Genomic DNA, 18798 nt, shown 5'->3' with positions numbered 1-18798 from the left:
AGTGAGACATCGGTTGTTGTTCCACTTATTTTTATGTATTTATTGGTTGCTTCTTGTATGTGACCTTACCAGGGATCAAACCCACAGCCTTGGTGCATTGGGAGGACCCTCTAACCAACAGCAACCTGGCCAGGCCTAAATCTTTGTATTTTAAATTATTTCAGTTAATAACTTAGAGATAGAAAATAAGGATACACATGCTTTCTACTGATTCTCAAATTGACATGTCTTTGTCTCATGTCCCTGGTACTCTGAGACCTTTTCATGTGCTAGTAGGTGGTAACAGTCACTGAATCTTGCAAGGATATGTTTGCAGTCAGTAGGAATTATTCCTTGAGAATGCCTACAATAAAAATTCTGGTGCATGTCTGCTTCCTCAGAAGACATGTATTAGGGAGGTGCTATGTTAAAGTATATATAAGGCCAAAAGTGTTTGGAAAAACCCTGCCCTCAGTGGGCTAATATAGTCTTATCCCGGGTTTAATTCCAGTTAAGGGCATGTACCTTATTTGCAGGCTTCTCCCCAGCCCGAGCCCTGGTTGGGCTCATGCAGGAGGCAACCAATTGATGTGTTTCTCTCACATTGATGTTTCTCTCTGTCTTTCCCTCTCAATTCCACTCTCACTAAAAATCAATGGAAAAATATCCTCAGGTGAGGATTAACAAAAAAAAAAAAGGGAATCGAAGACAAACAGGATTGGAGATGGAGAGAGGGGATAGGGCAGAGAGATCAAGGAAGGGCATGTACCTTGACCCAGATTTGCCTGATGTTCTACCTTTTGAATGCCCACTTATATTGTACTAGAGGCCCGGTGCACGAAATTTGTGCATGGGGCTGTGTGTCCCTCAGCCCAGCCTGCACCCTCTCGAATCTGGGACATCCCTTTCACAATCCAGGACTGCTGGCTCCCAACTGCTCGCCTGCCTGCCTTCCTGATTGCCCCTAACCACTTCTGTCTGCCAGCCTGATCACCCCCTAACCACTCCCCTGCCAGCCTGATTGATGCCTAACTGCTCCCCTGCCAGCCTGTTTGCCCCTAACTGCCCTCCCCTGAAGGCCTGGTTACCCCTAACTGCCCTCCCCTGCAGGCCTGGTCCCCCCCAACTGCTCTCCCCTGCAGGCCTGGTCACCCCAACTGCCCTTCCCTGCAGGCCTGGTCGCCCCCAACTTCCCTCCTCTGCCGGCCTGGTCACCCCTAACTGCCCTCCCCTGCAGGCTTGATCGCCCCCAACTGCCCTCCCTTGCAGGCCTGTTCCCTCCCAACTGCCCTCCCCTGCTGGCCATCTTGTGGTGGCCATCTTGTGTCCACATGGGGGCAGCCATCTTTGAGCACATGGGAGCAGCCATCTTGTTTGTTGGAGTGATGGTCAATTTGCATATTACTCTTTTATTAGATAGGATAAGCCAGTTAATTCTCTCTCTAGTTGAAGCTCTTGTGATTTGCTTTGTTGCCATCTGCAGCCCACGAGTCTTGGATAATAAACATAAGAAACTTAATATGTTTCTATATAAAGTCACTTGGCATAGCCTCTCTGTGACTACTTATGACACTACTAGTATCTAGATATGAAACTAGGTTCATTTGTCTTATTTCACTTTCAGTTAAAAAGATTGCTTTTTTAGATTTAATTTTGTTTTATAATTATGCAGAATATTTACATTATTCTAAAATAAAATCTATTAAACAGGTATATTCAAAGAAGTCTAACCTCTCTCTTTTTCCTATGCACTCTCTTCCTCCCTCTAATGTTTAATAGTTTCTTATTCTACTTATAGAATATAAATAAATAGATAGGTATACATAGGGTTGTATATGTTTATATGTGTTTGTATATATATATATATATATATATATCCTACCTAATAAAATGGTAATATGTAAATTACCATCACTCCGCTACGGCCACGATTGGGCCAGTGGGAGGTGCAGGGGGCGGGACTTGGGGTGGCTGGCATAGCCTATTGGGCCAGCCGGATGCTGAGCTCGTGTCGCCAGCGGTGGCTCGAGCTCAGTGTCTGCGCCATGGCTGTGCTGCGGAACAGAAGGGGCCTCTGGGGCAGCGAGCTCACGTCCCGCCACGGACCATCAAAAGCGTGGGAGCTGGGTGCCTGTCCGCTCCAGCACCAGGCCTTTCGGAAGCCTCCGCCGCGCCAGACGCTTCCGAAAGGCCTGGTGCACCAGCAGACAGGCACCCAGCTCCTCCACGATGGAAAGCGAAAGCGTGTAGGGGACCCTACACGTACATGATTCAATCATGCACTGGGCCTCTAGTGTATGTATATATATATATATATATATATATATATATATATATATATATGTGTGTGTGTGTGTGTGTGTGTGTGTGTGTGTATGCATACACACACATTTGTGCCTATTCTTTCTGTTATAAGTTTAGCACACTCTATACAAGTTTTTCTGAATTTCTTTTTTTTCCTGAACAAAATACCCTGGAAAGCACTACCATGCAGTTTCTAGAGATATTTCTTTTTTACAGTTGCATAGTACTTCATTGAGAGCTTATATCATGCTTATTAAACCCACGCTCTATTTATAGATATTTTTATTGTTTCCAGTTTTTGTTATTATAAACTAGGAGCCCGTTGCACGAAGTTTTGTGCAATAGACTTTTCCTTCACCTGGCTGCCGGCACCAGTTTTCTGCCAGCAGCAGTTTTCCTCTGGCCACCCGCCGATCAGAGCGCCTCCCGCCAGCACGATCGGCCACCCCGAGAGGAACTCCGATAGGGAGGTGCTCCAATCGGGCGGGTGGCCAGAGGAAAACTGCTGCTGGCAGAAAACTGGTGCCAGCAGCCACGCAATCGGCCACCCCGAGTTCTGCCACCAGCGTCTTCCACAGCGCCGGCCTAAGTAGCGCCGGCCGTTTAAGCCGGCGGTAGGAGCGGGGTCCCCGCCCCCCACTCCTACCGCCAGCCAATCGGCCACCCTGAGTCCCGCCCCCCGCCCCTCCAGCCGGCCCAATCGTGGGCGTAGCAGAGTGATGGTAATTTGCATATTACCATTTTATTAGGTATGATAATGCTGCAGTGGTTAGCTTTGTGCATATGTCTTTTGGTAAATTTTTTGTCAGTATGTCTTTTGGATAAATTCCCAGAAGTTGAATTTCTGTGTCAAAGGATAAATGCCTCTATAATTTTGCAGCTATTGACAAATTCCCCTCTAGAGGGTTTGTATGTACCACTTTGTAGTCACATCATAACTGTATAAGAGTTTCTGTTTCTCCAAGTTTGGCCAACATATGATATTGTTAAAGTGAAAGATATGTCTGTCTGTTAGGTAAGAAATGGCACCTCGGTGTAATTTAATTTGCCTTCCTCCTCTTAAAAACAGAGCTGAATTTCTTCATATGGTTAAGATCCATTTGCATTTGTTATCCTGTGATTGAACAGTTCATATTTCTAACTCAGTTTTTTATATGATTGCTAACCTTTTTTTAATTTTTGGAGCTTTGTTTATATTGGGATTTTTAACTATAGCGTAAGTTATAAGTGTCTTTTCCCAATCTGCTTTTGGAATCCTTACCATAAAAATGTTTAAAGTAATCAGAGTTATTTTTCTTTTCTTTTATTGCCTCTGGATTTTAAATCATAGTTAGGAAAGTTTTCCTCATTTTAAGATTATTGAGAAACTCACTTATGTTTTCTTCTATAACTGAATGATTATATATGTATATGTGTGTGTGTGTGTGTGTGTGTGTGTGTGTGTGTGTGTGTGTATTTCAGAGAGGAAGGGAGAGGGAGAGAGAGATAGAAACATCTATGATGACAGAGAATCATCGATGGGCTGCCTCCTGCATGCCCCAACTGGGGTGAAGCCCACAACTGGGGCATATGCCCTGACTGGGAATCGAACTGTGACCTCCTGGTTCATAGGTCAACAACACTCTAACACTGAGACATGCCAGTTGGGCTAATTTTATTTTTCATAATTAAATATTTGATCCACTTGGGATTTATCCTGGTTTAGAGTCTATGGAATGGATCTGAATTCATCTTTGGGATATCTGCTTATCCCAGCAGTGCCTATTAAAAACTCCATTTTTCTTTCCAATTATTTGAGAATGCCATATAGATCATATACTAAATATTCAGTTGTGTTTCTCTTCTACCCCTTTTTAAAGAATGAAGGCATTTCCTCAAAAGCCTCACTTAACAGAGTGTCCCTCGCTTGCCTTTTTCTCCAGAACTAGGTCACATGACCTTTGTAGCCCAGTCCCTTGCAAAAGGAATGGGATTTCTGCTCAACCTGAGCAAAGCCCAAGGTTCCATGTGGGAGGATGGATGGCCTGGACTAACAGTCAGTTACATAAGATGGGGTGCGGCGGAGCTGGGAATGGGGATCAGGTGCCCAACAGAGCACTGGTATTCCTTCTGAGCCATAAGCTTCTCAGGGCCGCAGTTATAATGGTTCTCAGTGTTCCTCACACTAGAGAGTGCCGGAACATATTACAGGTGTGCAGTGCTTCCTAAAGAGCGCTGAGTCCAGTGGGGTGGTAATACTAACTGTGGTTTTATAATAAACCAGCATTTTCTTATAACCTAGCTATAGTATATCTGAAATAAAATATTTAAAAATATGTTAATCACTTGGTTCATAGGGTCTGGGTAAATGTTTTAGCATTTTTTTTTTTTTGCAAGTCCTATATCGAATGCTCTACATGGAGTCCCTTATTCTGAGAATTTCTGTGTTTTATAAACATTCTTTGTCTCTGAGTTGGATCAGATAGAAAGCAGTAGATTGCAAATTTCCTTAAAGGCAGAATCAGTGTATTTTCTGTTACCTCACCACCTCGATTCTATACCTGATATATTGCTGAGGTTCTCTTAATATCTATCAAATGAATGAATGAATGCTATCTCCATTTTACAGCTTGTCATGGAAACTTAGAGCTAAATGGCTCTCTCATGTCGTTCAGCTAAAAGAAAAGTCTAAAACTTTTGCCCACACAGAAATCTATTGCCTTTCCTAGAGATTATATTCTTTTATATTCTCGAAGCTATTCTTTTATTTTTCAGAAACATGGAATCATACTATTGAGAAACCAAGCTTTTGTTGAAAAATAATAACCAATTCTTTGAGAAGATAGAGGGCTATTTCTTAACAGAAATTGAAAATACATATATTGTATATAAAAGAATGAGAATGAGTTTATTCTTAATAGGTGACATGCAAAAAAAAAAAAGAGCTAAACTTAATTTTAAATATATACTCACCATATTGGCTGCTGTCTTAGCTTTTATTTCCATAATGTAGGTATTTAGAATTTTCAACTTCTCAACCACAGTAGCCAAGTTTGACTTGTATAAGATGCTTAAATGTCAACATCTAATTTCTCAAAGTGAGTTTACATTTTGGGGTAGGTGACTTTAGAGTACAGTTTGCTCACTTCAGACCTGGCAATGGATAAAGAAAATTTGTCAAGTTCTGAAACTTGCATCTCTTAATAAGCTTTTCCAATAAAAATGGATTAAAATGTTTCATAAGGTTAGGATTTTGCCTGTGGCAGTTTGAATTTCTTTAGCTTAACATATCATCAGTATGACATGTCATGCTTGGCTTTGTCAGCAATCTTTGTACACAGATTAAGTCTAAACACTTTTCAAAGGACAGATTTAAGTGTATCCCAGTACTGGAGGGCCTGCAGGTAAAACAGCACCGGTAAGGTGTTTCTCATAAAAACATTGTCAAGTACCCACCAGATCTGGGTGGGGCCCCATTGTGTACAGGGCATCTTGTCTCACTCAGTTTGTTCTTACTAGCCCCTAGCCTTTTCCAGGTATGAGGTTTACTCTAGAAAGATACCATATCTAAAGTGTGCACATAAAATTTCAGTTTTATCTGAAAAGTGAATGCAGCCACTGTTGTAGGCAGACATTACCTCAACTGTACCTGCACAACTAACATCTGGAGGTTCCATACTTTGTGTGCCCAACATTTTTCACATGGTATCAGCATAATGCCAAAAGCATCACATCAAAAGTATTGTCTGAATAAGGGGCATGGAGTGGAACTTACGTATAGATACATTCCACAGTTTTTGGATTTTTTCTAGAGTGTTTTACTGTTAAATTGACTTTCTCCATTTTTCCTAGGTGTTTATTGGTGTACACACCCACACACACTCTCCACAGGCACACACTCACATTCCCTGCTTAGCACATCTATCTGAGGCAGCACTCTGCTGGACAAGGAAGTAAATCTGGCTTTCCTAGGTGTATTCTGAGATTTTTTTAATGCTTTTTTCCACATCCCTGAAGCTCCCTTTCAGCCCACTTGTGTTGTAGCGCTGTGTGTGTGTGTGTGTGTGAGACAGCACACACGGATAATCTTTTGAAGTTGGTCTAGTGGAGGGAATATATTCTTCCTCTTTACTGAGGTAAGAGTTTCAGTGAAATAATGAAAATATATGTGAAACTAAATAGAACAGTAATTGCGACAGAAATGAACTATGAATGGTACAGTTGACTGCAAATTAAAGTAACAAAAGTATATGGTGTTGGGATTTTTTATGGAAACTTAGACTGTCCACTTAGAGATGCTTACCAAGGCTGCATTTTCACCAAATAGCGTGATTTAATGGCAAAACTGCGTACCTGTCCTGCATTCCTTAAAGAATTATGCTAATCATACAAGTCCTGCATTGCATGATGGATCAGTTCATTTTGGTTCAGCCCTTACCTCCTTTATGCCTTGGAGAGCTTAGCTATAATGGATTAGGTTTAATTCTTACAGTCTTGTGTTGTTTTTCTCCCAAGTGAAGTCAAAACAGAAGGAAAAAAGATTGTGCTTGGGGCAATAAATCACGGCCTGCTGGGAAAGGCAATCTCTACCCAGATTGGCCGGGTTGCCACCTACAAACCCTCGCCGCCCTGGAGTCTGGAAGAGACTCTTCCTTCCCAGCTTAGACACGGGGTTTTCTATCACAAACACCGACTCCTAGAAGTCAGTGAGAAGTATGGAGCCCTCTTGATTTTAACAACAAGAAAAAGAAATCCCGGGGACAAATTCTTAGCGCATCACCTACTTGGACTCATTTTTAGGTGTTATTTTTAAGACACAAAATACATTTTTGAAACATAATCTCACCTTATGAGAATGCATTAATATGATTTTGCAGTTCATGTATATGGCTGCACATGTGTACATTTTTGTATACCTGTCTGTAATGTATGCGTATATATTTCTCTACATTCAGGCCCTTCCTGCCTGTTTTCACTCAGTACTATCCTGTTCCCTTTCTCATCTCTCCAGCCATCGCCGCCACCCACTCCATCCATCCACCTCTTCCTTTCGCAGATGCTCCTCCAGAAACAGGCTCTTTCGCACTGGGCAGCTCCTGTGCTCAACAGTTCATTCTTAGGTGTCTGATCCTGGGCTGGTCACTCTGGCTGTGCACACTCGCCATCCCTCTACCCCAGTGTGACGTGTAAAAGTTGTTATTGTGTATTTGTACCTGGATGTGAAGATAGTTCGCAAGTCCTGACCTGTGATTATGTTCCCATGTTGTTCAATATTCTAATGCATCGGTATAACAACACATATCTGTACACCTGTGTATTAACACATACATATCTAGAGAGATATTTTTGTCATTGTTTTACAAAATATGGACATTTATTTACTTTCTTTTGTTTCAATAATTGTTTATGGCGATCCCTTCAAGGACACTGAAGTAGCTCTAATTCATGAGTTCATTATTTTGAGTGGCTGTGACATCATTTTACAACTATTCTCTGGCTGGAGGTGTTTCATTTGTGTTGATCGATTTGTTGCATCACTATAAGAAAAGCATATGTAATATGTTTTCATTGAGATATAATGGACACATAATATAATATGTTTTTAATGGGGTATATTGTCAGGCATGGGAGCACTGTACAATTTTTAATCTTAATAGATGTTGTCAGATTGTACTTCAAAAATTCAGATTTTAACCTATGATGTATCAGAATACCCATTCTTCTGAATCTCCCACCAGGAGCAGGTATTTCCACTTATTTTTATTTTTGTCAACCTGATAGATGTAAATTGTATTTTCTTATTTTGTCCATTTATGGTTTCCTGACTTATAGTGAGTTTGTGCATCTCTTCATTCCCGATGGCTGTTTATAATCGCTCTTCTTTAAACCATCCCTTCATTTCTTTGCCCATTTTGTATTCAAGTTATTTGTCCCCTTCTTGTTTAGTTGTAAAATCACTTTACCTCTTTTTGATATTAGCTCTGTCACTTCCATTGCAATTTTTTCCTAAAGCAAATGTTTTGAGAGTGATTTGTTCATACCAGTATGTGTATATAGTTATTTATATTCTTTGCACACCCGCTCCAGTGGGCAGACATACTCCGAGAAGATGACAGTTACAATATAGTTGCAGAGCTGTGCATCTAGAGATGTGGGCACATTGCTGACGTCTTTCTTGTCAAAACCATTCGTTTCATGAAAGTGCTGTCAGTAATCCCTGCTGGTATGATCTGGGGTGGGAAGGTCACCTCAGGTCCTTTAAATATTTTCAAAAGAGGTAGTATTTGTCTTCTGGGGGTCAAAATTGGTGACATTTGTGCCTTCATGCAAAGATATTAACTTTATTATCATGACAAAATGTGTTTTGAAGGAAAGATATTCAGAGAGAATTAGGACTCTCATTACACAAGGTCACAACTTTTCCAGCTACTTTTTGAATCTTATTTTTAAACTAGAGGCCTGGTGCATGAAATTCGTGCACTGGAGGGGGAGGATCCCCCAGCCTGGCCTGCGCCCTCTTGCAGTCCGGGACCCCTCAGGGCATGTCCACCTCTCCTGCTGCTTTTGCAGAAGGGGAGGGGGTGCCGGGACTGCCATGGCTGGCCTGGTGGCGCAGGCTTTCTGGCCCTGCCCCCTGCCCACTGGTTGTTCCAGAAGGTTGTTCCGCCATCCGGTCTAATTAGCACATTAGCTCTTTATTATATAGGACAGTGATGGGCAACCTTTTGAGCTTGGTGTGTCAAACTTTGCCAAAAAACTGAGCATAACTCGGGTAGTGTGTCACTTTGAGGAAAAAACATTATTTCGCAAATGTTTCATCCTCAGGAGCAGCAAATGTTTCATCCTCGGCATGCGGCCACCTCAGCGGCCGCGTGTCATCAGAAATGGCTATGCGTGTCAGTGCTGACACGTGTGTCATAGGTTCGCCATCACTGATATAGGATGAATGAGTTTCTTTACCTTTTGGAGATTCTCATTATTTTTAACTTTGTTTTGTTAAATAATTGTAGAGTCACAGGAGTTGCAGAGCTGTCCAGGGAGGAGCCCTGCACACTTCACACAGCACCCCCTAGTTCCTGTGTCTTGCATGACTGCAGTGTGGTATCAAAACAAGGACACTGTCCTCATGTGTGCCACGGAACTTACCCCCAGTTTTACATGCGTGTGTGTCTGTGTGTATGTATGTATAGCTCTGTATCTATACATGATACAGATTCTTTCATCACTCATTAGTGAAAGTAGATAGAACTGAGATCAGGGGAAAAGGGAGGTGTTGGGGTGCTTTCCTGAGTGATACTGTGGAATGCCATTTTGTGTGTAACTTAAATCAGCAAGTGGCTTCAAGGCTTTGTGTCGACCTGCATGCAGGCAGGATGTGCACAGAATGCCCTCCCAGGACCCCAGAGGTGCAGTTCTTTGCCTCCTGATGGGAAACAGAGCTCAGCATTTTCCACCGGGCCGGGGTGGGGGTGGGAATCTCCTACTTAGGAATAACTAAATAAATAATGAGAATTTGTGGGAAGATACGTTCTCCAGGCTACAGTGACTCCTGCTGTGATTGCTCGGATTATAATTGTATAGCAGGCATTTCCTAAACTAATTGCAGAGCCACAATCAGGCAACCGCAGCTACTCTTCTGAAGGAATGTCTCGTGTACAACTGTGAATAAGTAAATCCGTGCCAACCAGCATCAGGCCACCCGCTGTGACAAAGAATATGTGTTTGGGCAGCAGCACCTCCCTCCTCTTTCTGAGGTGGCTTAGGGGGGTCTTAGTATTGTAACTCAAACAGAAAAAGAGGAGGGAGTGTTTCTGACCCCCCGCTGGAAACACGGCCTTGAAATACTTTCCTATTAATGTTATCCCTGAGCTACCAGCACAGAGACAGAAATCCACCCTCAGAGCTTGGTGGTCCACTCCTTGTTTTTTCTTGTAAGTAAACATGGTCCAGAAAAGTAAAATGACATCCTTAAAGGCACAAGGACAAAGGCACAAAGTGACAAAGTCTTGATGAAAGTCTTGATGCAAATTCGGGGATTTTCCTCTGGGAAGATGTTCTCGCCACTATAACAGTATAGTACTCTCTTCATTTTAATGGATTAAATCAATGCATTAAAACAGCCTAATAGCCTGTATACAGTCTAAAAAAATTTCAGAGTATTTTTTTCTCTTCTCTGTCCCTTTGAGTATTCTAAGGGGCCCTGGGTGGTAGACCCTGGGACAGGCAGCCACCCGTAATAGAATTGACGGTAGGAGTGAGGTTGATGGCTCTGGTGCTCATACCAGGCTAACACAATGCAATTCAGAGTGTCCTAACGCATTCTTGTGTTCCTCCCTGAGACTCCAAAAGAAATTTGATTGTGTCTGGCTAGGGTTTTGCTGAAGGTTTGGGTAGTCTCCAAATACAATAGGCCATGGGCTAACTCAGCTATTGGTTAATACTGACAGTTAAATATTGTGAAGTATTTCAAACAACCATGCAGAAGTAGAGTGACTAATGTAACACATTCCTACCTAGGCCATGGCATTCAGTTCTGTAGTAGGTGTCATATGTTGCATTTAAAATAAGTTCATATGAATGATCTGTTTCCTTGCAGAAGGCCCTTATGTTTTTATTGGTGGGGGGTTGTGGGACAAAGGCTCTGGATGGTTGTCAAGCGGTTATTTTCGTCTGGTTGTCTGCCTAATGCAGCGTCTCTCTTCCTCTGTGAGCCTGAACAGGACCGTAAGATGCTACTGGGGTTAGTGGTGACACTCAGAAATATAAACTCATAAGGTGGACTTTAGAATAATGATTGAAATCTGTGGGTGACCACGTTGCTGTGGAAGGACACCAGAGGGAGCCACATTTTCCAGAGGGGCTTGGCTGGGAAAAGCTCAGGCAGTGTTTGAAGTGCATAGAGGGCGTTTGAGGGACAGTGACTAAACCAAAGGTGAAGTCCATGTTACAGGGGACAGGAAAGCCTCGCTAACTGTGGCTGAGTGCCATTAACCCACGTTGTTCTGAGTTAGGCAAGTGACGTCTTCCGGCTGGACTTCTAATAAGCTCTGTGTTGCTCCTTGTCTCCCCCTAATATCAGACCCTGAAATTTGTTGGATGAATGAGTGAATAGATAGATGGATATGTAACTAGACAAAGGAGTAAATAAAGTCATCTTAGGAAATAGAACTGAATTGTAGTCTCAGAATATTTTTTTCTCTTTATTTTTTTGTACTCTCGACTTTAGATGTGAAAGCGGCATCAGAGTGTTTTAAATGCCCGTTTTTAAGTAGATGCAGCATTAAAATATGCCATTTTTTAATTATCTCAGGTCACAGTTTTGAAACCAAATTAAAAGTTTGGGTACAGGCTTTAAAAAAAAGAAAAAGGCAACAAAAGGATTCTGATACCAGAAGAAATACACTAATACACTGATGCTACTCCAGTTTAATGCTGTCCTTCAAGGGTGAAGTATGGCTGCTGGGTAGAGATGAGATCTTGTTAGAAGAACATTTTCACATTCTAGTAAATTTACTTGTCTTGGACCCATTTTATACAAAACCCTATTCTGTAAAAGTAATTTCGGTAATGTGCAGAATAATTCCAGTGATAGATCCTAGAGGAGGCTGAGGGCTAAAATTAGATTGTGACATGGTAGGGAATATTGTGTTCTGCTCAGTATTATCCACAACAGTAAATTGAACATGGTAGAACCGAATCATAGAATTCATGTACCTCATTAGGCTACTGTCAAATATCAGGCCCTGATCTATTTGAAGGGAACTTAGCTATCATTTTTCACGTTTGCAGATGAGGATGAGTAGAAGGGGATTTAACTAACCCAGTCCCGTGGGTCATAAAACCTTCAGGAGCACCCTCAATCCTGTACCTCTGCCTTCTCAGCCGGGGCCCAGTACTGCCTCTGGGTGGAGGAGCTATGTTTCTAAACCCGAGTCTTACCTTCTGTGTTTAATATGGATGATTTCTTCTTCCATTTGTTATCCTAGGAGGTGTTTTCTATTTGACTCATCCTCTTCTGGAAATAACACAGTATATTAATTAGTGAAGGGCTTAAAATGGTTAGGGATGGAACACCAGGGTGTAGGATAAAATAAAAGGGTATTTAATTAAGGCAGAGGAATTAGTGTATAATGTTTCACATTTTTAGCCACCTATGTCTGGCATCTCCAATATAAAATACAAGAACAATGGTCTCTACTCTGTCCCTAGCACAGGATCAGCATAACTGTCTATTCAGAGTCTCGTGGAGTTTCTTTAATCCTTGAGTGTTTTTTCAAATTTATACTTAAATAAGTCCTTTTACTATACTTGAAATGTATACAGAATGTTTTAGAAATTCACATACTTAAGGCTAAAAAAATAACAAAAAGAAAAACAAAAACAAAAAATTAAAAGAATCCAAAAGGCCAGTCTTGGAAAAACTACAGAATTGTGTGCCTTTTCTATCTTAGTCTCCTGACATTCTCTCTGCTACCTCTTTCCTGTCCCCCTCACTTGAAGCTAGGGACCCCTGACATTTGGAACACTCCCCTCTGAGGGTCCACGCTTAAATGGCAATAAAATGAGATGATGATCTTCCAACGTCCATGATTCCCAAGGTTCTGTCATCCAGAATGTCTCCAACTGCTGGTTATGACTCGGTTTTCCACTGAATTTGATTCAATGCATCTCACTGAACTTGAAAAGAAAAGGAAATGATACAGAATAAGTGATGTCAGAGAGCATCACACATAGTAAGTATTGTTTTACAATAATTTTATGACATCAACTCTCTCTAGATTATGATGGGAAAAGTCCTTCTAACAGTGCTTCACGAGTCCATCAACCTACTGAATGGATTGCTGAATCACAGGGATGAACACTCACTCTTAACCCAAAATAACTTCATTATCTGGCTTTGCTTGGCCCACTGCCAAAACCTACTGTGATGGTTTGCTCCTCTTTGGCCGGGAGTACTGCAGCACCAAGCCTTTCCCGTGCTATCACTGCTCTGATGACTCCTTTAGAAAACAATACCTTCGCCCAGTGGCTCCCAACCTCTTTTTGGCCATGCCCCACCTAAGCATCTCTGACATCCTGATGGCACCCCACCCCCCGTGACATATAATTCTTAATTATTCAAAAAGTGAACTCCTGTTCACGTGGAAGAAGCTTAAAAGGCCATTAACTTGGTCTAAATAAACTTCCAAAGAACATGGCATCCATGAAAGAAAAATAAAAGAACAAAAGGACAGTTGAAGTACTGAGGAAGAAATCGCTAAAAAATTGTTAAAAAATGATAATAATATGAAGTGATATGAAAAAATAGCAAATAAAGTTTCAAAACATGTAATAGAGAACTGGAATGCATAAATATGTCACAACATATATTTATATACTATATATGAGGCCCTTAGGACCGTAAGGAATGCAAAAAATTCACTGTTAATAACTCTTTCTCGAATTGCCCCCCTTAAAAATCAAATCGTCCCCCTGTGGGGCGTGTGTCCCATGTTGGGAACTACTGCCTTAACCCGAGCATGCTGAAAAGAAGTAAATATTTCAGACTTCTACTTTCCCCATTACCCACGAGGGAAATATTTTAATGATCTTGTGCTCAACATGGTTTAAATTTATAGTTTAAATTTTGTTCTCTGCCATAACACTGCTGCAGATATTAATAAGCTTTTATTCCTTGTGAGACAATTTGTTTCCTTTACACCAGTGAAAATGCATTTTTCAGTGATTCTCTTGAATTATTCCGTCCAAATAGGAAGAATTTGCCCAGAAGATAGAGATTGAGGAATTGAGACTTGGTTAGTTAGAACATGGTACCAGAGTTGGACCTTCTCCTGTGGCTATTTCTCATAACCATAAGTAGACAGGGATGGTGTTTTGCAGGTGGCTCTTGGACAAATAAAAGGGGAGAACACCCTCAGTCAGACAAGAAGCTAAGGAATGTCCCAAACCCGTTATGTGCGCAGGCATTCTCTCTAGAAGACCAGTGAAGAAATGAGATCAACGCACAACAGCTGTCCTGCGCATCTCACCTGGGAAGGTGCGCATGCGGTGGGACAGGCGCTGCCTAACATTAATCAGCCTCCCGAAGTTATTACATTCGTGAGGAAATGTAATTCTGATGTGATTACTTTTTAATTTACTCTGTAATCACATTCCAAGTGAACGGGCCAAGCTTAAAATGAAATTTAAAAGTAAAATACTGCTTTGTATTAGGAATTCAAATTTTTTATATGCACTTAGGTTAATAAAGATTTTACAATAACCATTTGTGACTGGGTATATGATAATTTTTTGATGAAAATTAGTGCCATACCTTAGATAAAATGTATTTGATTCCCATCCAACTACTCACCTGGACCCAGGGAGTCTCAGAACTCGGTCCTGTGTTGAATTTCTGCTTCATCTAAACTTTATTTGGAAAAAAAAATCCCAACGTTTTTCAATCCCAGATCTGAAGGTGCAATGAACGAATGTATGTTTAATGCCCAGGGTGCCTGGGAGATGTATCCATTTGTTTTATCCATCACAGAAAGTGTGTACTGAGCCTCATAGAAACTGACAAGCTGGTTGAGCCGGAAGGCCAGTGCCTGCAGTAAGATTCTTCCTCCGACAGTGTGGCCTTTTTAGTTGGTGAAGTTACAAAGCTGCAGCGTTAGTTTCACCAGCGCCTTCTGCTTTCAAACTGAAGCTTCAAAAGCCCCAAACCAGCTAGTTGTGGGGGGTAGAGATTAGGTTTGTGTTTCTGATTCCTCAGCCAGAACTGAAGCCAGGGGAGAGAAATGAATGAAGGATGTCCAGATTTCCAGTCAATATAAGGAAAACCTTTTATTATTTGGTTCTCTCTGACACTGGACTAAACAGCCTCAGAAGTGCGAAGATCTCTTTCCCAGAAAATATTCCAAAGCTAGATTCTGTTTTCTAATGTGCTTTGTAGAGTTAGCAAACATCAGTTATTAACTGCCCCTTTTCAAGATATTTGTGATATCTTTATGAAAACTCTACTATTATTTACTTTAGCTCAACTCACTTTGTTTTAACTAATGTAATATTTTGCCAATGGTCTAAGCCAGGACTATTTAATAAAATACAGTGTGCAGCACATATGAAATTTTCTGCTAGTCACATTAAAGAAGAAAAAATAAGCAGGTGCAATTAATTATAATAACATATTTTATTATTGTTTAAAAATGTGATCAATACAAACGATTTTAAATGAGATGTGTTACATTCTCTCCTTCATGCCAGGCTTTGGTAATCTTTTGTGTATTTGCACCTACAAGCACATCTCAGTTTGGACTAGTCCCATTTGAAGTACTCAGGAGCTTCATGTATAGTGGCCACTGTAGTGTTGAGCTATGACATTCATAGAATCATGACTGATATGCTGGTTATATTTTTCTTAAATGTACACTAAATGGAAAAAAGTTTGATTTAGAATTGCTGACTTAATAAGGAGGTTTTTTGGTTGGTTTGGCAATAATATTCGTGCATGCTTTGGGCTCTGCAAAGGGGTCGTCCCGAGCACACCAGCCATATTTTTATATATATATATATATTTTTTTGGCTGATACAGAAGTATAATGGAGTTTAAGGGAATGAGACCGATGTAATCCTGCTTTATGTATTTTCTACAAATAAAATGTTTACTATATATACACAGGCTCAATGTTTACTATATATACTTACATGTAGGTACCATGTATAACACAGATGATACACATATATACACTATATATATCATGTGACAACTCTTAATGCAATTAAATTCCTTGTCATTTATCTCACAGCTAAGACCAACCGAGTTTTAACACGAGGCCTTAGAACTGAGACCCTCCTGGGGTCTCAGGCAGATGCCTCTTTCGTCTGCACTTAGGGCTGGTGGGTGATATCTAACCCCTGGGGTAGGCAGAATGATAGCATCCCAAGGATGTGCACATCCTAATCTCTGAACCTGTGAATGGTGCCTTACATAGTAAAAGGTACTTTGAAAGTACAATTTAAGTTAAGGCTCTTGAGATGGGAAGATTATTCTGGATTACTGAGGCAGGCTCAATGTAGTCATGAGAGTTCTTATAAATCAAAGAGGAAGGCAGGAGAGTCAGAGTCCTGAGAAGGAGATGTAGTGATGGAAGCAGAGATGAGAGTGATAGGACATGAGAAGCACTCAACATGCTGTTGCTGGCTTTGAAAGAGGGGGAATGGTGCCAAGGAATGTGGGTGGCATTTAGAAGCTGGACAAGTCAAGGAAATGGATTCTTGTCTCCAGAAGAAACATATCCCTCACTGACATCTTGCTCTTTGCCCAGTGAGACCCATTTTGCACCTCTGATCTCCGGAACTGTAAGATAAGTTTGTGTTGTTTTAAGCCATTAAGTTTGTGGTCATTTGTCATCCTGAGTAATAGGGCGATAAAAAAAAATGCATCACTGTCTACTTCTTTGCATAGGCAAAGGAGCCTTTCTTTGGCACCCAAGTCAAGCAGCTCTTTCCCTCGGAGACCTTCCAAAACTCTCCCGGCCAACTCAAGGCTCCCTCCTTCCTTCTCTGCCCTCCCTGTTCTCCATGCGGGCCTCCGACACTGCATCTGTCTTACTGTGTTGTGATCATGTCTCCCCACTCGACTGTTTGAGGGCCAGGATTTTGCATCCCCACAGCTAGCCCTTGATTGCTCCGCAGAAGTTTCAGAATGCGTTGAGTGACTGCTTCAAGACCTAGCTCCTGCATTCATGCAGTGGCTTAGCAAGCACACGGGATAGGTGTGTGTGTTCCTTCTTTTCCACCTTGTCCATATCAGTGTGGTTGAAGGTTGTCCATTTACTTCTGAAATTATCCGAGGCCCTCTTGGGAACTGACATCAGAGAGCTATTTAACCAACCAAATAGTGTTAGTGTTTTTATTTTATTTGGTTTCCTTTTAGAAATGTATTATCGCTTTGCAGAATATTATTAGGGATCTGGTGTGTAATCTAAATGTCTGTTCCTCTGTCAGCCTATAGACACAGGTGTCTGAGGTCCCTGTAGCCTGAACGTTGGGTCTCAGGATCCGTTGAGACCTAAGGGTACTAAGACCAGCTCTGTTCCATGGTGTGTGGTTGGGGCAGGTCTGTGCTCAGCATTCCCTCATCTGGTCAATGACTACACTCATTCCTGCATTTAGGTTTGGACAGGATTATGGTAATTCTTGTAAAGTGCCTCAGTGTATTCTAAGTGTTCATAGTTTTGAAGTGTGTATTGTGAATTATACTCCTCATGGTTAAGATTTTAAACTCTGAGAAGTATTCCTTTTCTTTTTAAGTGCAGTCTGGTACTTACAATTCTACCTATTATGTAAAATGTCATTTGCTTTTACTTTGTGCTCATCCTACCCCATTGTTATTTAGAAGGAGTGATTTTAAAACACATACGTAGTATTCTTTCCCTGGCACCGGGACAGTCACTCCAGGAGGAACTTGTGACACTCGGATTGCAGAGTTCACAAAAAATGCCAGCATTATTTGAAAAAGCTCCTTGCTATTGTGGTTAGCAGAAGTAAAAATGAGGCATGAGTCATGTAGCCGGTGGTTTTTATCACTTCTCCTTTCATGAGCAGTGGTGGAATCGTGCAAGACTGTGGGGAGTTAGGACTCAGAGGTAAAGTGTGGAGTCAAATAGAGATAAATATACCCAAGGTGAAGTCCTACGTAGGTAAGCAGCATATGGAATAAAGATGACAAATATGTGAACCAGCCACTACTCGCTGTGGTTTATTGAACTCAGAAATCTCATTCACGTAGCTAATGTACATGGCCTTAGGATCCTCCCAAACTGATCAGAGCTAGCCATCAAATTTAAACCTCCTGTTGTTGTTGGGGGCGTGTTTGTTTGTTTAAATAAAAGAGAATAAGAGACAGAAGCAGAAAGAATATAGAGGCTGGCAATACCACTCAGGCAAGTGGAAGGCAGGATGCTCTTGAATTTGACAGATCAAGAATTAGAAAGGCATGTGGAAGTTGTGGTGCCACGGATGCTGAAGACCAAAATCAGCAATGTGGTCAGAGGCTGGGGCAGTTTAATAGGAGAGGATGAATCCCGGACGCTGAAGGACAAAGTAACCTCAAACGTGATTGTACATACTAAGAACTCCCTGAGGTACATGTGAAAATGCATAATCTGATTCACTTGCTCCCAGGGTTGGACCTGAGATACGGACTTTCTGACTGGCTTCCAGATGATGCCAACACTGCTGCTGTAGGAACCACACTTTGAGGAGCGAGGATAGAGAGTCGGGTCAAGGTACCAATGCCAAACAGACCTTTTCTCAAGATAGATTTCTATTTCCACCAAGCCCTCCCCACTGAGGCCTCTCAGGGTTTAGGTCTGCCAGAGCCTGTAGGAAGATGCAGGCAGGGGGTTGCCCCTGAAACAAAGCAATTTTGCGGGTCAAAAATGTCATGAATCTCCTAGGAGCCAAAGCCCCTCATCTATTATATTTATTTCCAAATTGTCCAGAATTGTTCATCTTTGCATTTTCCCAGAATGCTCTACTTTTTATCTTTGT

At 41.5% G+C, this 18798-nt stretch overlaps 1 protein-coding gene across 9 annotated transcripts in view; it reads left to right on the top strand.

Annotated features, from left to right (window-relative positions):
- FHIT (fragile histidine triad diadenosine triphosphatase) overlaps positions 1 to 18798 on the top strand; it is a 1334508-nt gene that overhangs the window by 901029 nt on the left and 414681 nt on the right. The window lies entirely within an intron of this gene.

This window comes from Cnephaeus nilssonii (genome assembly GCF_951640355.1).
Source record: "Cnephaeus nilssonii genome assembly, chromosome: 17".
Taxonomy (NCBI): Eukaryota; Metazoa; Chordata; class Mammalia; order Chiroptera; family Vespertilionidae; genus Cnephaeus; species Cnephaeus nilssonii.
Note: the sequence above shows the minus strand (reverse complement) of the source record. Positions and strands in the feature narration are given on the sequence as shown.